The following is a 24,192-nucleotide window of genomic DNA, read 5'->3' as shown; positions in this document are numbered from 1 at the left end:
GTTGATTTGCCGTTGGTTAGCTGGGAAGCGAGAGCTCTTGTTGGCTCGTGGCCAAAATTCATTCTGGGAGAGCAGGGTAATCACCTCCTTGGCAGGTGTCCGGAGAGTGGGATAGAGACCGAGGACAAAAAGGCTCCATCCCACCGCCCAGAGCCAGGCCTCGCTGCAGCCGGCTCCCACCTCCCGTGTGTGGGGGCCGCTGCGCTGTCCTCACCAAGCAGCATGTGCCCCGTGCTTCCAGTGGTCTGATGCGGTGAGTGGCTCTCAGACTTCGCAGCAAGTCAGATAACAGGGGGATCTTTAAAAAATACTGATGCCTGCTTTGGGCCCCCGGACTTTTCGATTCAATTGGTGAGGGGTGCACTCTGGGCGACGGTTATCTTGCAAGCTCTCTGCGTGGTTCAAATAAGCAGCAAAGCTGGGGACGTGCTAGTCCCATCTGGATGCGTGTCCCTCCACAGCAGTCACTGAGTCACTTGCCCATTGCTCTCTGAGCACCTACAAAATGCCCCGCAGTGTTCTAAAAGCTGCAGATATCACAGGGAACAAAAGCACTGCCCTTGTGGAGCTGACATTCTAGTCAGAGGGGGCAGACAAGAAACAAGAGAATAAGTAAACTATATATATATATAAAAGCCTAAATGACCGTCCGACCAGTAGCTATGACACATACTGACCACCAGGGGGCAGATTCTCAACGCAGGAGGTTCCGAGCTGCGGTGACTGGGCAGCTGCGGTTTTTGGGGACGCACCCGGAACCAGAGAAGAGGGAGCCCGATTCGGGGGCATGTCACCCCAGAAAGGCCCTCTTGCAATCTGGGACCCCTCAGGAGACATTGGAGAGCCAATCTTGGCCCAATCCCCACAAACCAGGCCAAGAGACCCAACCGGTACACAAATCTGACCGGGCTCTACTATAATACAGGGTTTTAAGTAAGAAGAGATATGAACAGGCGGCGTGGAGGGTCAATTGGCGGCTCAGAGACCAACATGGAGACTCCAGCAGAGAATGAAAGCTGGGTGTACTTGGGCACAGCAGTGGGAAAGGGAGAGGAAGGAGACACTGGAGAGCTGACGGGGAAGAGGAACAGGCTGGTGTGGCTGGCCTGGGTGAGCAGGGAAGGAACAGAGAAGGACTGTATTTTCTGGTCTGGGCTAGAGGGCAGACAGTGGAACCCTTCTCTGAGATGGGACAACTCGGAGGGAGCTGGTTTGAGTTGTGTGTGAGGGGTGTAGGGGGGTAATGAGGGGGAGTCTGTGGGGCCTAGGAGCATTTGCTCAGCAGAGTCTGAACTGGAAGTATTGATAGGATGTTAGTTATCACTGATGAGATTTAAGGATCTACTAGTCGATGGCCCAGGGGGCTGGTGGGGAGGGAGAAGAGTCCTTGGGACTTGGGCACCTCACAGGTTTCTCTCTGCACCAGAGAAGGGAACATGATGTAGTTTACAACGTGGGAGCAGGAAGACACCGCAAAGGCTACAAAAACACCGTCAGAAATCTCACACAGACAGGACAGGGAGTGAGGGTTCAGTGGACACCACAGCCCCCAGCTCAGCCACCAAGGAGCCGCAAGGTAGGGTGCATCCTCCAGGGACTGGGGCCCTGGTTGGGGGTTGGTCCAGCTCCCTGCCAGCATCCTAGGGTCCCGTGACACCATCCCTACTGCTTGCACCATGGTGACAGGTTAAGCCCTGAAAATCCTCCACCTCCTTTCACATGAGAAGAAGGGGCTCCCTGGTCTCCACAGAGCCAACCCCACCCCCCTCCGCACTCCTGCAGTTGTTTTCTCCCCTTGCCCCCCAGGCTCGCAGTCCCTGGGAGCGTTAATAACTGGCTGCCAAGTCCCCTGGGGACAGATAATGAAACTGCTTCCTCTGGGCCTTGGGCTCTGGTTGCTCTGGTTGCCCTGGAAACTGGTTTCTCTGCACAAAGGGTCAGCGATGTCATGGGGACAGGGATCCCCTCTCTGGCTCCCCTTAGGCTGGCCTCCTCCCGGGTGGGCACTAATTGGTAAAAACCCTTTTCCTCTTCTTGCACCATCCACTGCATATCCCTGAAGGCCTTATTGGACAGGCTGATGGGTGGGCCCATGACTCTTAGAAGCTCAGGTCCTTCCATCACACCTCCTTACTCCACACTGCAATCAGGACAGTGTGGGGAGGAGTCAGGCGGCTGCCCACCCCATCCACAGGGCTGACCATGACCACGCTGGTGCGGAGCACGGGCACAGCTCCTCCTCTGTCAGGGGCCAATAGTACCACGCGTGCTGCTGCTTAGTCTGACGCCCTTCCCTAAGGGGCCCCAATGTCTTCCCTGACTACTTGGCTACATCTGGGTCATAGAGCTCGACAGACAGACAGGTCTGTTCACAGACCAGGCTGTGATCTCTGGTGTCCTAAGAAGCATCTGCTGAGTTTGCCTGCCAGCCACCTCCCCTTCTTCTGGGTGCAGGACACCAATATTACTTGTTGGGGGTTGATCCAGCTCCTGGGATCTGGATCAATTACTTGGGGTGGGGAGGCCACCCCTCATTCACTCTCAGCCCCTGTAGTTTTGGATCCACTGTCCCTGGTGTGGCCATGTGACCCTGGTCTGACCTATAAGAGGACCACATCTTCTTATCCACTTGATTGGCTCAGGGGTGGTCATGTGACCCAAGTATGATCAGTGAGAACCCTACTTGGCACTTTAACTGGAACCACTGTGGGAAAGACTCCCTCTCTTCTCTGCAGAGGCTGAACTGGCCCAGTGAAGGCCTGGAGCTGCCAGCAGACATCTTGCTTCCTATCTTTTTTTTTTTCCTTTTTCTTTTTAATATATTTTATTGATTTTACACAGAGAGGAATTGAGAGGGACAGAGAGTTAGAAATGTCGATGAGAGAGAAACATCAACCAGCTGCCTCTTGCACACCCCCCACTGGGGATGTGCTCGCAACCCATGTACATGCCCTTGACCGGAATCGAACCCGGGACCTTTCAGTCTGCAGGCCGACACTCTATCCACTGAGCCAAACCAGTCTTGGCGAGACCTATTCTATTTCTTAGGTTAGAATGTACTACTCCCACTTCTTCAGCCTGTGAACTCAAACTCCGCCTTCAAAACACCACTCAGTGCCACCTCCACACAGTCTCATTCCCACCTCAGGGCCGCACAGAGATCATATACAGGATTGGGCAAAAGTAGGTTTGCAGTAGTTCGTATGCAAAATAGTTAATAAATATTAATACAAGAATAAAGTCTGTATTTCATGTACTCACGACTATAAACCTACTTCTGTCCCACCCTGTGTATGAGTGCTTATTATATACTAGACATGCTGTTGCATCTAACCTTGCACAATAACCCTAAAATGTGGGGACTAAAATATCCCAGTTTTGCAAATGGGACATCAGAAACTTAAAGTTGAATTAACTTACCCAAGGTCGCCGAAGAAGGAAAGCACAAGGTCAAAAGTGGTAAAGAATTGTGAATTTCTTAGATCGTCTGTATCCCGAATGGGCTGAGCCACAAATGGCACCAGCAACCAGGGACGGAAAGTCAGAAATTTTAAAGGACTCTAGGCAGGCTTTTTCTGGGCGGAGAATTCTCTGAGTGGGTCCAGACCCTGGGAAGGTCCAAGGGGAAGGATAATGGTCTTAGCAAGTGGAAGGTGGTCTCGGTGAAAGGGAATGTCCGTTGTGAAATAGTCTAAAGGGCAGTTCCAAGGGGAGGGGGTATGGATTTGATTATTTGACCAGACCTAACATTCCAGCCTTTTTGTCTTATGGAATAGGGAGGGAGGTCTTATCTTCCATGGTGACTTGCTGCTGAGGGGGGACGTTGAGATAGGGGGATGGATTGATTGCAGTCAGCTGGAACACTGACTCCTGGTTGGAGTGAGGGGTTGCAGCAGCATGAACTTTGGGAGACTGGGTGGTGAACTCCGTGGGAGACTGGGTGGTGAAGACTCACAAGCAGTCCTGAAGGAAGCATGGCGCAGAATACATGGGCCAAAAACGAGGATGAGGAATAGGAATGTTAATGGTCCTATGAAGGGAAGTAGCCAGGTACCAATTTATATTCTTTAGCCAGAAGACCCATTTGATTGACATTTTCTAATCTTTTTGGCCCTGTCTGTTATTTTTGGGTGGCATCCCTGATAGGCCAGACTGATTGACATAAAAACAACGTTCTCCCTCCAGAAAGAGGCAGAGACCCCCGCTTCTCCACAGTTAGGTCTAGTCCTCTCTGATTTCTGGAAGGTGACAGCTGCTAGTGAGTCATCTGATCCTGAATCTGAACTAAACTTTTGGCAGTGTCATCTAGGCTTTCTTGTAGGTCCTGAGACAGGATTTCAGAACATGACAGAGCAATGGCTAAGCCCCTATGCTAGTCCAGACACCTGCTGTGATGCCGAGGGTGATGAGGAGAGAAATCATCTGAACTGCCCTTTGTGTCGGATCTGACGGGTTATGGGGACAGGCAAAGACTGGTCATGGGGAGCTATATTTATATCGGGTGAGAGATAGATAAGAGTACAAGTCCCTGTCCAACTGAGAGACTTCGTGCCAGACGAAAGCATCCACGCACGTGCTGTGACCACAAGAGAATCTGGCAAACACTTGCTCCTACTCACCTTGCTCCCCATTGCCCCCAACTTTCTTGTCCCCACCCCTGGGCCCTGGCATTCACTGAGGGTCCCCAGGATATACCAGGAAGACTGAACTCTCATGTCCCCAAAGGCCCCCTGGGCAAGCAAAGAGGAAAGCTGGTGGAAAGGAGACTTTCTTTAACGGAGGACCTGGCCCCTTTGGAGGGCCAGCATCTCTCCCCAGGTTTGGAAATACCTGCTTGACACATCATTAAGTCATCAAAGCAAAGGCGGGACCCATTCGAAGAAAAGAGAGTTGAAAGAATACCTAGTCATGTTGTTTGCATCTGCGTAAAAAAAAAGAACTAGAAGCACAATTATCTAATACAAGGGTTTATTTGTGATGAAGGGTTCAGAGCAGAGCAGATGGTGAGAGGTGTGGGAGTTAGATCTTTCCATTCTCTGCTGTTTTGTATTGTTTTGATTGTTGAGCCCTATGAATTATTACCTATTTAAAACAAACAAACAGAAAATGTTCAATGACAAAAGAAGGAAGACCCACTCATCTCCCGCTGACGGTGGCTGCGCAGATCCAGGCCCTGGGGCGCGGGCACTTACAACGTGGGCCCCGAAGGAGGAACGTCCGTCCAGCTTCCTGAGCGGCTCCATGGCGATTCATGACGTATCTGAGTCCCCGCTCATGGGACAGGGAGGGCGGAGGTTCAGCCTCAGTTTCCCCAACTCCAAAATGAGACTGAGGAAGAGGCGCCTGTGAACCTCACGCGGCTTCGGGGTGTGCGTGTTTGCCGGCTCCTCATCACTCAGGAGCCACGCAGCCCAGCAGCCCGGCTGCCGATGCACAGGAACTCGCAGCAGCAACTGGCCTGGAGGGGAGGAGGTGGCGGAACTTCTCGTTTTGACAAATGGCTTTTATTTATCCACGACCGGCAAACAAACGCTCCACCAGCATGCAGCTAATCACCCCAGAATATCAGCACGTATGTTCCTCTGAGGACCGTTCCTTGCTAACAAGCACATCAATTGTGGGATGCTGGAGGTGGGCGGGAGGTTCTGTGCTGCCCTCCTGCACCCCACAGCCTGTGAGAGCCACCCAAGGGCTCCGGATGCCCTGACCATCTGAGCTCGCTGGCCAGGCTGTTCTTCTGCAGGCAGTGTTTTGGCCACCGCTACGGCCTCACTATGAGAACAGTGCCGGCACACAGTAAGAACTCAATAAAGATTTGTTAATAAATGAGTCCCCCCGTCCAGCCTCCGGGCCACCTGGCAACTCGTCACATCGCAGGGAAAGCCCAGGCCCCGTCCTCTGTAAGGCTCCCCTGATCACAAACGTCCTCCGGGCAGAGGGTCTCACCCCTTGCCTGAGCTGCCAGGGGTTGGGGTGCCCACTGGCCCCACATAATCCAGCCGGTCCTGGGGGCCACCACGCCACAGCACCAAAGGCCTGCAGGTGTGTTGGGCACATTTTATTTTGTTGCTGTTGTTGTTGTTGTTGTTGTTGTTAATCCTCACCCAAGGATATTTTTTCCATTGATTTTTCAGAGAGAGTGGAAGAGAGATGAGGTTGGGGGGGGGGGGGGGGGAGGAGGAGAGAGAGAGAAACATCAATGTCAGAGACACATTGATTGGCTGCCTCCTGCACGTGCCCCAATCGGGGCCAGGGATGAAACCTTGTGCATGCCCTTGACAGGAATCGAACCCTTGACCTTTGGTGCGAGGCCCAACACTCTAACCACTTAGCAACACCGGCCAGGGCCTATTTTCTAAGTTAAAAAATAAAAGTGACAGAGAGAAGCCATGTGTCACGGACGGTGGATTGGAAGTCAGAGTATCTGGGGGAAGGCCAGGCTGCGGAGTCCCGGTCAGACGCCTCCTTACGCTGCATGACAGCCAGTCTCTCCCCTCCCCGTCCCCTGAGCCAGGAGCTCCTCCGTGGTGGGAGCGTGTCCCTTTCCCCTTTGCATCCCCAGCGCCTGGTCCATGAGGCTCACGGAGGTGCTCGGGGGAAGCGTGAGTGAGTGAGTGAGCCATGAACAGCGTAGGGAACTAGCGGGGTGATTTCTGAGGCTCCTGTAAGGACTGGTGCGGCTCCTGTTGACCTTGCAGGTAAAGAACACTCCTGGGGAGAGAACAGTGATGGAAACCGGAAAGGACACTGCACTGCCCCCTCCCTCTGGGTCACATGTCATAAGCACGAGTCCACATCAGCGATCTTAACAACGTGCCCACCGCCCCATCCCAAGGGGCAGCGGTTATTACCCCCCCACCCCACCCCACCCACCCCACCCCGTCCGGATGAAGAGACGGAGACCCAGAGACGGAGCCGTTTGCCGGAAGCCACTCCAACTGCAGTGACGGGAGCTGGAGCGGGGCCTAGGCCAGCACCCAGCACTGCTCTGCCGCTGGCCCGCGGTCACCATGGCCATGGCAGGAAGGAGAACTATTCCCTGGGCCCTCTGTTACACCGTCCGCAGAGACCTCTGAGGGGGCGGGGGAGATTCAGAGGGCACAGGACCACAGACCCTGCCACGTCCGCCTGCGGTGCTGTTCTCCGCCCCCGGGGCAGCCTGAGGACCAGCCTGGCCTCCTGCCACCCCTGCCCTGTTCCCTCTCTTCCTGGTACCACCGCTCCTTTGTCCGCAGCAGCTTCTGAGCCATCCCTCCACCAGTTCCTCCCCTGAACCACCTCATTTGTCTCAACATTTGGGATATGAATGTCATTCCGCACTAATGAGTTGGGCCCACCTGGTCCCAACTGGCGCCTTGGATGTCTGCTGATTAATTGGCACAAAGCTCTTGGGGGGGGGGGGGGGGAGAAGACTGGTTCCTGCGAAGACACAGGACGCCCCTGCTCACCAGTGATTTCTGCCCTGTCTTTAAGCCTCCGCTGGTCACAGGGCAGATGCTAGAAGGCCAGTCCTTCTTCGGCTGCTCCTGTCCCAGGTCAGGGGAATCAGACAGGTGGACAGGGTGCACAGGGTGGGCTGGGGGAGAGCACAGGGTGGGAACTGAATGACCTGGCTTTGTCTCCCCCCAGCCCTGCCCGGGGGTGCCTGGGTCAAGTTGTTGGCCTCCCTGAGCCTCATTTTCCTGGTCTATAAAAAGGAACAAAAATCCCGCGAGAGCACAGAGAGCATAAAGCTCTCAGATCTGACAGCGTGGATTCCAGTTCTGACCTCTCTGGGCTGTGTGGCCTTGGGTAAGCCCCTGAACCTCATCGCAAAATAAGACCATGAGCAGCCCCTGTGGGGTGGCTGTTGGAATTGGATGAGCAGCTGACGTACAGTCCAGCCTGACCCCAGCAGGGTCCGCTCAGTGACCGGTAAGTCCGGTCACCAATCCAGCTATCGTCCCTACCACGTCAGCTGGTTAAGCAAAGCCCGTGGCTCCGCCCAGTGGAATACAACCCAGCTACCAAACAGGACGCCCGGGGACGGGACGGCCAGGAGATGCCTGCTGGGACACCTCTGCGGTGCACCTGGCCCAGGAATCGGATCTCCACGTGACAGAAGGAGGAGCCAGCCCTCAGAGAAGGGGCTCCGTGCGTCCCACGTCACAGAGGAGGCCAACAGCCGAGCGGAGACAGGAACACAAGCGAGACCTGCCTCAGGACGCAGACTCTGTCCCCTCTGACACCATTCCTGCGCATCACATTTTAAAACCCAATTTATGGAAGTCACGAGCCTCCGGCCATTTCACTCCCCTCTCTGTCCATGTGATCATGATGGGGTTTTTTTTTTTTGCCCAACATAATCATTTTTCTAAGGCAGAAATAATCCCTGTCCCGTGCTCCCCCCCTGGCGGAGGCACAGATCACAGAAGCTAATGGCTTTAGAAACAGGAACGGGCTGGGCCCACGGGAGCAGCCGTCAGCAGCGCTGCAGGACCTGAGAGGCGGCTGAATATTACTCACCCATTCATTCACTCAGCAAGCATTCACAGAGCCTAGACGTGCATGTTCTAGGCTTAGGGGACAGAGCAGGGAACAAAAGAGACGACTTCCCTGCCTCTTGTAGTTGACAACTCTGTGGAGGAGACAGACGATAAACAGATACAAACAGTACGGAGGGGGAGGCACTGGGGGATGGGGCTCTTTGTCCACAGTGTCACGGAAGGTCTCTCTCTAGCAGGTGTCATGGGAGGCTGAGATTTAAATGAAGTCAGGAGGCACATCCTAATACCCAGAGGAAAGCATTCTGGCCTGAGGACACAGCAAGTGCAAAGGCCCTGGGGCCGAAGCATATTGTTGGTGTTGAAGAAAGGGAGGGAGAGTGATAGGAGAGGGGACACAATGGAAATACAGACAACATAGGGCCTTGAGGCCACTGTTGAGAACTTCCGAATTTATACCGTTCAACTCAAAGGACCACGTTTATCATTTTCTCAGGTGAGGCATTATTTGCATTTCCTTTACCTTCCAACCAGTTTCCATTTCTGACCAGATACAACCAAACTCGCTGGCACCCATTCAAGGCCTTTCAGAGTCCGACCACGCACATGGCTCTCCAGCCATTCCCCGCGCCCCCCCCCCCCTCGGCCCTTCACCCCACCTCCGTGCCTCTGCCAGGCAGTTCCCTCTGCGTGGCCTCGCTGAGGACAGCACCTGACAAACATATAATATGGCGATCACTACTAGATGCCAGGCCCCATGGGAGGTGCTGGGGACGCAGCGGGAACAAAGCTTTTAGCAGAGAAGACAGACGTTAACCAGGAACGTGTGAGAAAATGGGTACAGGACTCCCGTGAGTCGTGGAGTTTGGCAACAGCTAACAGGGTCCCTGCCCACTGTGGGTGGAGGGTGGGCAGGGAGACCCAAGAGTGAGCAGGAGTGAGCACTCTGCAGGAGGAGGGAAGCAGGACTCCTCCCTTCCCGCCGCCCTCTGTAAGCAGAGGAAGGTTACAAGACGGGACAGGACGAGGCTGGTCTCCGAGGACCCTGAGGACAAGAGTCAGGACTTTATAAGGAGGCCTGTGCAGGGTTTTGCTGCCTGGGAGGCACCCCCATCTCCCCAGCGGGCACATCTTCTGCTGCCCCAGTTTCCTGCCCAGCACCTGAGCTGGGCCAGGAGCGGAGCTCAGCAAACAGGCAGCGTCGCCCGGCTCAGCTCTGGGTAAACAGGACTCTGCCCGGCACCTGCAGCCGGCTCAGCCTGCAGCTGCGAGGGGTAAATATTTGCCTACAGACCGTCCTGCCTAATGAGTGTTCGAGTGTCTGCCGGGCAGGCCTGGTCCAAGGGGAGCTGGAAGGTAGGGGGCCTGTCCTTGGGGATGCCAGTGCCTCATTTCTGGGGGTCCTTGGGTGTAGGACGACTTGGGAGAACTAGGGCAGGGCACCCCTGAAGGTCTTCACAGCTTCAGTGGGGGCCTCAGGAGGCCCGAGGCCCAGAGCCAAGGTCACAGAGTGACCCTCGAAGGGCAGCCCCCTTCCACCTGGCTGGCCAGAGTAACAGCCAATGCCCTCCAGCCTTCTCACTCATTTCTCCTCCCTGTCCTCCCAAACGCAATGCCTCCTGGCTGGGAGAACATCCGTTCCCTTCCGGGAGCTGGAGAAGGGAGCTGAGAGAGGACACACCTCCCCTCGCAGCATTATTAGGTATTCAACGGTGTGAACAACACCATAAGGGAGTGTGTGTTCATGGTTTCAAAACTCAAATTGTAAATAATAATAAGCTGAAAGTCAAAATCCCCGGACCCTCTACTCCTGCTTTTCACCTTAACACTGGTTAGATTTCATTGTTTCAACACCCAGAGCATCGTGCACACACCCTGTTCTCCTGTCGGTATGGTGCACCCTGGGTACCTTCCCGCACCCATGCAGCCGGGCACCGCCTCCCTCTGCCCGCTGAAATGTACTCCACCGTGTGGGGTGCAGGGACTCATTAGACAGACCCTCTCGGATGGACACTTGTCTCCAGCTTTTGCTATTGAAAAAAATAAATACTGTATTGAAGGGTCTTTTGCTCATCTTTGCTTATTTGTTGGGATTTCATCAGTAGAATGAATTTCCAGCAGGAGGCCAATGGCTGGTGTGTTTTCACACTGAACAGTCATTGCCACATCGCCCTGCAGATGCTGTGTGGTCCTACCTCCTGCCACCAGCTCACTGAGGTGCCTGCTCCCCCGCCCCCAGGCAGAAGCAGCCTTTAGCTCTCTGACAAACTCGTGGTGAAAATAATATCCCATTGTTACCTGTACTTCTTAATGTTTAGTGAGATTAGACATCTTTCAGGGATGTGTTTCCCATCTGTATCTCTTTTTTCTGTGAACTGCTTCTTTATACACATCTTTAGAGGGATGTTCTTCCTTTGTTTCGTTCCAGCAGTATTTTAGCACCTGCTCTGGGGTGGGTGTTGTGTTCCCCTCTCAAAGCAGGACAAAGTATGTCCATACCCCAGGCGGGTGGGCCCCGGGGGCATCAAACAGTCCCTCTGGGGGGCATTCCCAAGACAAGGGAGTCACCAAGCCTCGAATCTTGTGAGACGGGAAGCACCTGGTTACAGATGGGCTGGCCCCCATCTCCTATTTCACTGCAAAACAGAAAAATACAGTCATTCCTGTCCATTGTGTGTTTTTAAAATTTCACAAAACTGTTTAAGTCAGAGTCGTTTCGGGTGAAAGTGACAGAAAAATCCATCAAAACTGGCATTTAAAAAAAAAAGGAGATGCTATTGGCTCGTGTGACGAAAAGCTCAGGCTTCAGCACGGCTGGATCCAGGTGTGCGGACATCCCCGGGCACCATCTGTCTCCTCCCTTCAGCTCCGCTCCTTCGGTCTCAGATGACCCTCTGCAGCTCCGACTTACATTCCATTGCTTCACACCCCATGAAGAGGGACTGTTTTCCAGGAGCGCCAGGAAAAACCCTGGGGGTAGTTTAGGTTGGTCAGTCCAGGTCTTATTTCCATCATCAAGCCAATCACTGAGGTCTGAATGACGGATTACATAGATCAGTGGTCGGCAAACCGCAGCTCAAGAGTCACAGGCGGCTCTTGGCCCCTTGAGTGTGGCTCTTCCACAAAACACCACGGCCTGGGCGAGTCTATGTTGAAGAAGTGGCGTTAGAAGAAGTTTAAGTTTTAAAAATGTGGCTCTCCAAAGAGATGTCAATTGTTGTCCTGTTGATATTCGGCTCTGTGGACTAATGAGTTTGCCGACCACTGACATAGATTAATCAGGCCGGAGGTAAAATAGGAGGATGAGTATGTCCTGGGAATGAGAATGGGAAAATTCAAGTACCAGTACTGAAAAAATGGGCAGACTCAAATGGCAGCTGCCTCTGCACTGGATTCTAGCTCTGCCTTGTCTGTGTGACCCTGGACAAGTCACTGCTCCCCTCTGGCCCATGAGTTCCTGTAAGATTCAGACATTCAGTTCAGTTCCTGATGTTGGTACCTTTTGTAGCAGCCGAATTTCTTATTTTTCCATAAATACACATGGAACCCGGCACAGAAGAGATAAGAGCTTGTTTTATTCAAACAATGTCAGCCCCTCCCCTATCGGAGCCCCTGTGAGGGCAGGCTGGGGCCCAGGCCAGCGTCTGTGGCCCTCAGACCCTTATTTCTACCAGCCTTGGCCACCCCCCCAGGAAGGCGGGATTATTGATCACTGAACAGAACGCATCAAATGAGATCATAAAAGCCCTCCGGGAACGCCGAGGCCCTGGAATTATTTCCCAAAACATCCCGAACGAGTGCCACAAATTGCTTTCCTGTTGCAATTTCAGCTACAAAAAGCCTCAGCAGACCCCAGCCTAACAAGTTCAAGGAGAACGCGGGTCAAATCACATTGCACCCAAATCCTATTAGAGCGCCATTTCACCGCGGAGAGGACGCCTCTCGCCATTGGATTACGACCTCCCCGGGGAGCCCGGCCTGCCCGGCCTCTGTCCCCCGCCGACCCAGCACAGAGCCCAGCGCGGTGCAGGAACCACGTTACCAGAACGCCTTTCACCCACCGTCAGGAATTTTTGTTTGGTTGACATGATTTCTGTTTTCATTAGATGCCAACATTAACCATTGAGAAAGCTCACTTACAAATGGAGTTGTATGAAAAACAACAAGATTTACACCCTGAGGCCCAGTGCCCACATGTGGAGGCAGTCTGCTGGGAACGCACTGCAGCTGCCCCTGTCCCTTCTATGTGTCCTCCACCCTGCAGGCCCCGAGTTCCTATTCTTACACTGAACTTAGGCCCGTGTCCAGCAGGAATCAGCAGGTAGTTAACCCAGACCCCATAGTTTCCATTCTTAGAGCATGTAGAAAGCCCATCCGCAGGGACCATCTTGGTCAGTCCATAGAAACCTCTGTGAGTTAGAAATTATCTTCCCCGTGTCACCATATCACAGATGATAAAAGAGGGGCTCTCAGAGGAAAATTAATTCATCTAAGACCACAAACCCAGTAAAGTCACAGAATTGAGACTCCACCATGAGTTCCTGTTAACTGGAGGTAGAATAAAACTTCTGCCAGTGGCGTCCACTTATTTAAAGCGAGATTCACCATGGCGACTTTCTGGCATAAAGACGCTGAGCCAAACACACCTGGCTTCGAATCTGGACTCCGCCATGTGCAACTATATGGCTTCGTCTCATCTATTTCTGCCGCTCTAACATGGAGCATGAAATACCTTCCTCCCAGGATTATTTCCAAGCCCTCATAGATCTTAGTCGATGAATCTAGAAAATGCCACCTGACCCAAGAATAACACGAGTCAGACGAAAGTGGTTCTGGTTGGCTTTGGTTTGAACAGAGTCTCTGAGAAGCTACAGAATCAAAAGCAGCTTTGTTAAAACCATTTGAGCCATGTAGTCATACTTAAAAATGAGGCCTAAAGAAGGTAGTCAGAATATCCTATCTATTTGGAATAAAATGATAGGGAAGGGTCATTTTCTGTGACTTAAAATACCTACAGCAAAAACTTGTTGACTTCCCCCAAACCTTGCCTTCTTCCTGCTGGTCACACAACAAGGTCACACAACATTTCCCCTGGCAGTTCTGGGTGGCCCAGTGGCTGAATTCTGGCCAACGGAATATGAACAGAAGTGATGCCTGTCACTTCCAGGACTGCCCATCAAATCCTTCCCGGCATTCTCCTCCACATCTTCCCTACCTGGGCCTTGAAGCAGATAAGCATGTGGGAGGTCAAGCTTTGAAGGTTGGTGGAGCCACAGAATGGCAGGATCCCGAATCCCTTTATCAGCAGTTGAAGGAGAAATACCAACTATTCAGAAACATCAGTTTTTTTTGGGGGGAAATAAACTTTGACTTTATTTGACCCATATATATTTGGGGGATATTTGTTACAGCAGCGAGTATGGACCTGAACAAACAACACCAATATTCCTGTTGTGAAAGGAAGAAGCTAAGAGGTCAGTAACTGCCCCTCTGTATTAGTTCATCAGGCCAACATGACAAAGTGCTGCTACAGACCGTGACATAAACACAGAAATGTAAGTACTCACCGTTCTGGAGGCTAGAAGTCCAAGATCAGGTAGCAACAGTGTGGTTTCTCCTCAGCCTCTCTCCTTGGCTTGTCGACGGCCACTCTGCTGTGTCCTCAGAGAGTTTTTCCCTCAATGTGCACATGTGCCTGATATCTATCACAGTCTGTTCTCATTTCCTCTTCTTCAAAGGACATATGGGTTGGGACCAACTCTTATGACCTCATTTTACCTCATTTGGAGCTGAATCTCCAAATACAGTCTCATTCTAAGGTACAGTGGTCCCTTCTGTAGTTCCCCTGTGGGGGATAAACCAAGGGGAGAACCAAACCGTATATATACTATGTTTTCCCCATAAATGTATGCACACATACATACATATGATAAAGTTTAATGGCTTTCCATCTTCACTAAGCTCTTTGGTTTGAGGTGTGACAGCAACACTAGCATAAACTTCTTTTTCCTTCTTCACCATTTCATGGGTAGAAGATTCGTTCTTACCATAGATCTTAGCACTCAGCATATGATTTTTTTCTCTTACCTTCTTAAGTCAAGAACTTTCCCCTTTTCATTTAAAGAAAACGCTTTACATATCCAAACTGGCAGCATCACTACTTTTGCATTTTGGAGTCATTCTTAAGTTAAAAAAAGGGTTGAAACAAACACTGCAATATCACAACTGATATGATGACTGAGTCAGTTACTAAGTGACTAATAGGCAGGTGGTATATTCAGCATGCACACGCTGAACAAAGGGATGATTCATGGATGAGCAAGACGGCGTGAGCTTTCATTATGCTACTCAGAACAGTGCACAATGTAAAACCCATTTATTTCAAGAATTTTCCATTTACCATTTTCATACCATGGTTGACCACAAGTAACTGAAACCATGAAGAGTGAAACCACAGAAAGGGGGGTGGGAATACTGTACTGGCGGGGGTAGAGCTTCCACATGTGGAATTTGGGAGATGGCCTGATTTCAGGAATTGTAAGAAGCTACATTAATCAAGACAATGTGGCATTATCATCAAAGTAACCGCATAGATAAATAGAACCCAACAGAGTCGAGAAATTGGCCCACACATATATGGGTTTTTGACAAAATTGCAAACGACAAGCAATGAAGAAAATACAGCCTTCTCAACAAATGGTCCTGGAACAACTGGGTATCACAGACAAAAATGCAAACTGGCAGCCACACTTGTCACCATCTATAAAAATCAATTAAAAATGGATCACAAAGCTGAACATAAACCTAAAGCTACAAAACACCTAGAAGAAAACTTAGGAAAAGACCTTGTGGCCTTGAGTTAGGCAAAGACTTTCCTAGATCTGACAGCAAAAGCACCATCCATAAGAGGGCAAACCAATAAACTGAACTTCATCAAAAGTAAACACTTTTGCTCTTTGAAACACACTTATAAGAAAATAAAACAATGACCAACATACATTGAGGAAACATTTGTGAAGCATATAGTATCTGATAAAGGACTTACATCCAGAATAAACAATAAGAAAACAACCCAATTTTTAAAAACCAGCAAAACATTTTAACAGACTCTTAACCAAAGAAGACATACAGATGGCAAATAAGCACATAAATAGATGTTCTACATTATTAGTCATTCGTTATCAGAGAAACGCGCATTGAAACCGCAATGAAATTACGCATCCAGCGGAATGAAGAGAATTAAAAAGACTGACCTTGCAAGTGCTGGTGGAGGAACTCCCACGCTGATAAAGTTAACACACACTTACCTTGCTCTATCCCAATTACCACCATCACTACTCTCATCCAGCCATTCCACCATGGGCGTTTACCTAAGAGAAAAGAAAAAAAGAAAAAAAATATATATATATATATATAACTTTTTAAAAAGAAAATATATACATTATACAAAGTCTGATACACAATGTTTATAGCAGCTTTGTCAATAGCTCAAAACTGGAAACAATGAAAATGACCATCAACAAATTATGATATGCCCGTTTAATGGAACACTACTGAGCAATAAGAAATTAGCTATTTATATAAGCAACAACATGCATGAATCACAAAATAATTATGCTTAGTGAAAGAAGCCAAGCAAACGATACATGCTATATGAGTCTATCTAATACTCTAGGGCAGTGGTCAGCAAACTCATTAGTCAACAGAGCCAAATATCAACAGGACAATGATTGAAAATAGACTTGCCCAGGCCGTGGTATTTTGTGGAAGAGCCACACTCAAGGAGCCAAAGAACTGCATGTGGCTCTCGAGCCGCAGTTTGCCGACCACGGCTCTAGAGTATGTAGGCTAATTTATAGTGACACAAATTCAAATGGCGTTTGCTTGAGGGAGGGTGACATCCATGAGGGAGTGACTACAAAAAGTCAAGAGCACACCTATGGGGACAATGGGTATGTTCACTACCTTGATTGTCGTAATGGTTTCATAGGTGCATAAATATGTCAAAGCTTATAAAAGCGTATACTTTAAATTGTGCAATTTACTGTATATATCAATCACATCTCGTGCTGATTAACAAATGAAAGCACAGAGCAATGTGCCAAATGACACCACAAGAATGAAATACACACAATCCAGACTGTCAAAAACTCTACATGCAAATAGTCTAGTTCATTCAACTAATAACTCGCAAGAAAAAAAGACCAGAGAGACCTATCAAGTAATGGCAGTTATCCTGGTTTGGGTCTGATGCAGACATTCAATTAGAAATGTGAACACTGCCGAAACCGGTTTGGCTCAATGGATAGAGCGTCGGCTTGGGGACTGAAAGGTCCCGGGTTCGATTCCGGTCAAGGGCATGTACCTTGGTTGCGGGCATATCCCCAGTAGGGGGTGTGCAAGAGGCAGCTGATCGATGACTCTCTCTCATCAATGTTTCTAACTCTCTATCTCTCTCCCTTCCTCTCCGTACAAAATCAATAAAATATATTTAAAAAAAAAAAAAGAAATGTGAACACTGACTTAAGGGATGATATTAAGAAAGTATATTTAATTTCTAGGTTACAAGTTTTAGAGTCTCACTTAGAGATTCATGGCAAAATATTTGTGGATAAATTATATGATGTCTGAGATTGGCTTCAAAATAATATGGGAAGGGATATCATTGAAACAATAGCAGCCATGAGCTGGCAACATTCTAAACTGAATAATGGAAGCACAGGGTTCCTTATATCGGTGTTTCTCAATCTAGTTTTTCATTATCAGCCCCCTAAGAGCCTTTTCAGACATTACTTTGAAATCACTCCTGGACCCCTGAAATTTCAAAGCTGTGTGTCTGCTTACGTACTGTAATCCTTTGGAGGATCACAACCATTCTAACAGCTAAGATGTATTCATCACTCAAAAAAAAAAAAAAAATTTGCCAGCTTTTGACTTCCTTCTCCAACCTGGTTGAGAATGCATGCATTATACTATTGTATTATGTCTACTTTTTTATGTCTTTTTACGTTTCTATTAAAATGTGTTTAAATAACTCAATTTCAAAAGGAATCAAGATAAGCCCAGCCAGCATGGCTCAGTGGTTGAGCATCGCCCTATGAGCCTGGTCAGGGCACATGCCCATTGTGAGATGTGCAGGAGGCAGCCAATCAATGATTCTCTCTCATCATTGATATTTCTATCTCACTTTCCCTCTCCCTTCCTTCCTGAAGTCAATAAAAATACTTCTAAATATATATTTTTTAAAAGAATCAAAATGAGGAGTATAATTGTTTCTATATCAAGACGTTGGGCAGGGAAGAATCCACAGAACGAGCTTCTGAGCTGCCTGGAACCGGGATTCAGGTAGCACCGAGGTAATTTATCAGTTGAGAAGCTTGTGTTGACACCTGAAACCACGGAGACATATGGCTCCCTCCTCTGAAGGGCCACAGGGCAAGGCGGGCGTCACAGGAGAACTCATCCACTACCAGACCCAGGTCCTGCTCGTCTCTCCTCTGTAAGTGGTGACCTCATCCCAAGACTGGCTAAGCCCGAAACGATGCCCATGTGGTAGCTACATGCTTCTTAGCTCACTCGACAGGAAAGAGAGACTGTGCCCCAGCATTCAGTAAAAGTCCTTAATTCATCCTGGCTGGCCCAGCTTTGGTGCTGCCCATCGCTGGCAGTGGGGAATAGAATGTGCTGAGTGGCCCACCCAGGCCAAGTGATTCCTGTGGAGGGGCGGATCGAGGGCAGATGGGGGAGAGGGCGGGTGTCACTGTTCCCAGAACGCCACAGCTCTCCTAACAGAAGTCAGGGCTCTGAAGGGGGAAGGGAAATGTCCTCTTCTCCTTTGCTTCTACCTGCCTGTGTGTTTAATTCTTTCAGGTCAATGTCTCCACAAGGTGAGGCTTGTCAGATGATCAGTGCTGTGTAAGGGACAAACAGGGCTGTCAGCTCATTATTTAAATACCAGGAAAGGATGTGACAGGCCTGGTTTGGGTCACATGCTCAGGCCTGGCCCAGGGAGTGTGGGCAGGGCGGTGGCATACATGCCTGGCACAGCTAGGGTCAAACCCCCACCCCCCACCAAGGAGGTTGCTGGGTGTGCAGGGCCTGTTAGGTAGACAGGATCATAGGAGTCCTCTCAATGGTGTTTGCAAGGCAGGGTTGTTGGGAGGTATGAGCCTTCAATATCTTTTTTTCTTTCCCAACTCCCTACCCCCACCATGCCCTCCAGATCCAAATTTGCCAAACTGAAGACCATATCTTGAAAATAAAACACCCTTTAGGTGATTTTTATCTAAGCAAGCTCTGGCTCCCCATACATCTCTCTCTCATCCTATATAATAAATGGCTAATATGTAAATTCGACTGTGAGTTCAACCAGGAGTTCAACCAGAGGGCAGGGCCAGCCAGCCAACTACCCGAAGCTCCTCTCCCCTCACCGGCCCTGCCCACAATCAGTCATCCACCCTGATGGGGTGAACCAGCCAGACGCCACCCATGCATGAATTCGTGCACTGGGCCTCTGGCTTAAAATAAATATCAAAGCACAAGATGCTTGAGCAAGTCACCACATCCATGAGGCTCAGATCCCTCACCTATCTTCAGCGTTAGTAATAGTCCCTGCTTCAGAAAGTATGGTGATATGAAAGTAATGGCATACAGTAGACACTTAACAAATGGTAACTATTGGACTCAGTTCCATTCCATGCTTAAAACGTCTAAAAAGAATCTTACTTCAAAGAAATTCTCCAAGACCATTTCAAAGGGGCCCATGGAAAGACCCTATCACCTTCGTCACAGACAGCACCTGTCCCCAAGGTGTCGCCCACCAGTGCCCACACCTGTAACTCCACACGCCCAGGCTGAGCCCCCTCCATCTGGTTCCTCAGAGCTCGGGTCTGCGAATTAGCCTGCTACCACCTCCCTCACCTTACCGTCATCTGTACTGCCCACCCTGGCAAGCTGCACCCTAACACAGCTTCATTGTTGTGTTCCCCCACCTTTCTCACTCAGGGGAGGAAGAGGCGCAGGGACAATCACACAAGGTGGGAGCGTGGAGGAGAGGATGACAGTCAGTTCTACAGCCCCGCCTGAGAACAGCTCCCAGCACTCCGGTACTTCCGTCTCTCCAGTCTGACCCAACTGCCTGAGCTCATCCTTCTAAAATGCCCACTGACCTAAATTGCTTCCTGCTGCAAAGTCTACAATGGTTTCATATATATATATATTTGTGTCAGAGAGGAAGAAAGAGATAGAAACATCAATGATGAAAGAGAATCATTGATTGGCTGCCTCCTGCACACCCTTCCCCCACTGGGAACTGAGCCCACAACCCAGAATCGAACCTGTGACACTTCAGTCCACAAGCAGATACTCTATCCACTGAGCCAAGCCGGCTAGGGCTCTGCAGTGGTTTCCATTCTGGCTCTGAGGATGGTAGTCAAGTTCCTTTTAAAAGAGCCTTCGACACCCTCTCCTGAGTATTATCCAGCCTTGAAGGAGTCATTAAACAGAGTATTTCTTCCTCCCAAATCTATCAGGCATTCACATGCCTTCGCCATGGTTGTTCCCTCGGCCTAGAAGCTTCTTTCCCAGCCTCCCCATGTAAACCCCTACCCAAGGTGCAGTCTGTTCTCACCCTCAGAATGAAGCTCCTCAGGATTAACAGGCAGAAGTGCACGTCCCCTTTGGTGTCCCACCTCACCCCTTCATTTGTAACTGAGGGGCCGGTCTCTGCCTTCCCCTCCCTCCCCCCGGTACTTACCTCAACCCCTGGCACTAGCCCAGGACTTGGGGCCTTATAGATGCATTGATGACTAGACGAACGGATAAAAACATAAAGTAGATGTATTCATGGATGGGTGGAGAGAAGCAGATTGATGGAAAGATGATGGATGGATGGATGGATGGATGGATGGATGGATCATAAACACTATAAAGACAGAGATTTATTTATTTATTTTTTTGCAATTCTGTTTTCTCAGTGCCTAGAATAGACTCTAGAATACAGTAGATGGGCGATATATGTTGCTGAAGGAGTGAATGATTGAAGGACCACATTATTGTATAAAATTTCTGGACCGGGTCAGAAGACCTGAATTCTCTCTCTATCTGTATCCTCGAGATATCTATATGAACCTGAGAAACTTAAGCAAATATCTTCAATTCACTCTTCTGTAAAATGGGTAGATGAAATGAAATGATTTCCAGTCTTTTCCAAACAGTCTTGTGCTCCCCGATTCGAAGCTGCCCAGATCTTGAGATAAGGCTCTAGGCTGGGGGAGGCGCACATCTGAGCAAATGTGTGTTTACTTACAACTTGTCATAATGCAAAGCTGGTCCCAGCTGGGAGGCAGAGTTAACACACTCCAGATGAGTTTCTGTTCGAACTGTCTGGCTGGAAGCCTGGTGCTGGAGATGACAGACAGACTGATGGCAGAGCCCGAGGGGTAATTAGAGCGAAACAGGAACCTCTGTGCGGCTGCACGCACCCCACGCCGACCAAAAGGAGGGAGGGCCGGCCACACAGAGCCTTCCCGGGCCCCTGGCAGCTGGCCAGAGGCACCCTCTCTCCAGAACGGCTGCTCGTCCCCCCGAGCACGTGGTCCGTCCTGTCGGAGCCACACCTGGGCCTGGCGAGCCCTGGAATAATGACTGTACCGAGAATGCCTCTCCCATTCATCATAGGCCGACAGGTGCCAGGCGCTGTCTATAGATCACTTCATCACAGCTCCCTGCAGCCCGGGAGGCAGGAGCAGAAAGCAGCCGGTAAGTGGTGGGTTGAGGGTTTGAACCCAGGGGACACTGGCGGCCTGTCTGGGGACAGCTGCCCTGAACTGGTCAGGTAATAATCCAGACTCCTGACTTCATGCCCCGCCCCCCTCCAAACTGCAGTGCCTCCTGCTGGGACTTGTCCGGCCCCTTTGCGATATGCTCTCACGCCGATCCAAGCCTACGGTGCTGACCATCACTCCCATTGGAGAGGTGGGGGCGCTGGGACGCAGACTGACAGGTGAAATGGCCACACAGGGATGGGCCTGAGACTCCAGGCTCTTTCCTGTCGAATTATTTCTGTTCCCACGTGGCAGCCGTAGTGGGCATCTGTGGAGTTTGCCTAACCATCCATTCCTCCTTCCTCCGGGGACAGCATCTGAATTTTCTTAGGTGGACCACACCCCTACACCCCCCCACTTGCCTGGTCAGCCCATGTGACTGAGGCAGGACTAACATGCCCTGTTCTCTCCCCACCTTTTGTAGGCGGGCAGATGATCCCCTGGCCACAGTGAAAGCACGTGACCAAAGCTATCTGGTGAAACTCCACCCCTTGACGCTAGAGGAAGCCATTGAGAAACAGGTACCCTTTCTCCTGGGATTGCCGAGCTGGTGAGATGGAAGCCAGCACCTGTGACACCGCAGAGGGGCGGGCTGTCAGAGAGCGAAACCAGCCCAGAGAAAGGCAGGGGACCAGGATGGAGAGTGGCAATTTCCCAAGGACCTGTTTTGAGACCCTAGATCCAGCCGTGCCTGAATCTATGCCAGGCACATGAGCCAGTGAATTTCCTTTCCATTGAAACCAGTCCGAGTTGAGTGTCTGTCACCTACACCGAAGAGGCTCTGGACAATACCGCCCCCTCGCCACCGGGAATCACCATCACTTGTGCCTTGGCTGTTGCCCCATAGACCAGATCACTGGAGGGTAGGGAATGGGCCAAAGCCATCCTGTCTCAATGTCTGATTCCAACCATGCCCAATACATAGTTGTTGAATGGGGGAAAGGATCCGACTTGACTCAATGCCCCTTTGTGAGGTTGGAGGGATATTCAGCCCAAGAAGCCTGAATTCTCTGCCCTGGCCCACCTTTCCCTCTCTCTCCTCCATCCATCTTTCAAGGCCTAATGCCAAAGTTCTCTCCTCTGAAACTGGCCCACTTAGCCCTACTCCCTCCCAAAGTGCTCTCACTCATGTCAAGACCTCTGTCCACTGTTCCTGCCTTGTCAGTAATAAGCACCCCTGATTGACCTCACCTACTAGACTGAGCTTTCCTGAGCACAGGGTCTGAAATGGAGTCACCGATGTATCAATCCAGCCCCGGACATCGTCTGGAGCTCAGAAAACATCCTCTGAATCCAAAGGCTCCTTTCATCCCATAGGCATTCGCCAACCCCAGGTACTGAGGTTCCGGAGGTGATGCGGCGCAATGGTTAGAGACAACGGCGATGATAAGAGCTAACATTCACTGAGCTGTTACTATGTGCCAGGCACTAACCTGAGCACTTCCCCTGCATTAACTCGTTTAACCCTCAGAGCTAACTAGCGAGGCAGCCACTGGCATTGTCCCCCATCTTACCAAGGAGGAAACCAACGTCCAAGGTCACAGAGATGGTGAGTGGCAGAGGCAGGATCGAAGTCCGGACAATCGGACTCCAAACCCATGCTCTCAACTGGCCCGCTGAGGGCATCATGAGTCCTTACCAGGAATTCTGCCATGAGCCTGGCCTTCTCCTGCTGCCTACCTGCCCCGCCTCCGGAAAGAGCTGGGCTAAGAGAAGAATGGACCATGCCCAACCGTGCCGACCCGAAGCCTGGGTTCCGGAGGGAGACACCTCGTTTTGAATTTCACCTTCTTTCGGCCCTGCGTGCCCTGCAGTAACCTCCGTGAGTTTCAGCTGCTCCGGGATTAACAATACCACGGGGCAGCTACTAGGGTTGAAAGGGCAAATAAGTGAAAACCACTTAAGCCCAGGCCCCAACCCACCAGTAAGTGCTGTTGCAGTCACTGGAATCTTCTGTCGTTCACTCGGGCTAAACCACCTCGTCAACGCAGAGAGCCTGGCACAAGGTATGCCATCGAATATGGTAACTGTTTCCCCCGCTTCCTCTGTCCGCACCGCGTCCGGTGACCTGGGCAGACGCCTGCCCTTCGCTGAAATGACTGCTAACGCTGCGTTCCGAGCCCCTCGCAAGCCCGCTTCCAGCCAGCCTTCGGATGAAGTAAGGATCTGGAATTCCCTGTATTTCTCCGCCCCCAGGATCAAAGGGAGCCGCGAGGGCTGAGGAGCAGGGGGGAGGGATGCAAGACGGAACGGGCCCAAGTTCTGACCTGGCAGAAGCACAACTGCGGTTCAAACTAGGCTCTGCCGGGCTGCCTGTGGGGTGCAGGCCCCCACCCCCGGGTTCTGCTCTGCCTGTGCCCTTGGGAAGTAAACACAGCCGCCAGGAGGCGAGCCCCTCCAGCCGTGGCTAATCCCGGGCCACAGAGCGAGCAGGAACCCAGAGGTGCCCTGCGAGGTGACGTGTTTTCCAAAACCGTCAGCAAGTGCACAGAGCAGGGAGGGAGGGGACGGCGCAATGCAAATACAATGAGGCTTCAGGACGGGAGCACAGGCTGAATGCACAGGCCGCTGCAGCCTTCCCAGCACGCAGCCTGCCTGGCGCGGCCTTGGCTCCACTGCCCTCTAGCGGCCACACGGGGACCAGGAGGCAGGTGCTGGAAGGAGGATCACGGGGCTTGGAGCCTGAGGGAAACCAGACCCCCTCTCCCCACCCTGCGGCCACTGGCCTGGTGCAGCCTCCCTCAGCTCTCCCTGCAGCCTCTCCCTCAGCTCTCCCTGCAGCCTCTCCCTCAGCTCTCCCTCAGCTCTCCCTGCAGTCTCCAACAGCCCTTCCTTTGCATTCATAAGCAGCACAAAGCAACTACGGAATGCTGACTGCAGGCGCT

General features: G+C 51.0%; 1 long non-coding RNA gene across 1 annotated transcript; it reads right to left on the bottom strand.

Annotated features, from left to right (window-relative positions):
• Nucleotides 1-3,398: 3,398 nt before the first annotated feature.
• Nucleotides 3,399-16,442, bottom strand: LOC118711527. The gene is made up of 3 exons (XR_004985729.1): nt 16,431-16,442; nt 10,305-10,311; nt 3,399-3,658 (listed from the first exon to the last, which is right to left on the bottom strand). It is a non-coding gene; the product is annotated as an uncharacterized LOC118711527 (long non-coding RNA).
• Between the last annotated feature and the right edge of the window lie 7,750 nt (nt 16,443-24,192).

This window comes from Pipistrellus kuhlii, unplaced genomic scaffold, assembly GCF_014108245.1.
Source record: "Pipistrellus kuhlii isolate mPipKuh1 unplaced genomic scaffold, mPipKuh1.p scaffold_m20_p_8, whole genome shotgun sequence".
Lineage (NCBI taxonomy): Eukaryota > Metazoa > Chordata > Mammalia > Chiroptera > Vespertilionidae > Pipistrellus > Pipistrellus kuhlii.
The sequence above is the reverse complement of the archived record's forward strand: the minus strand, read 5'-3'. Positions and strand labels throughout refer to the sequence as shown.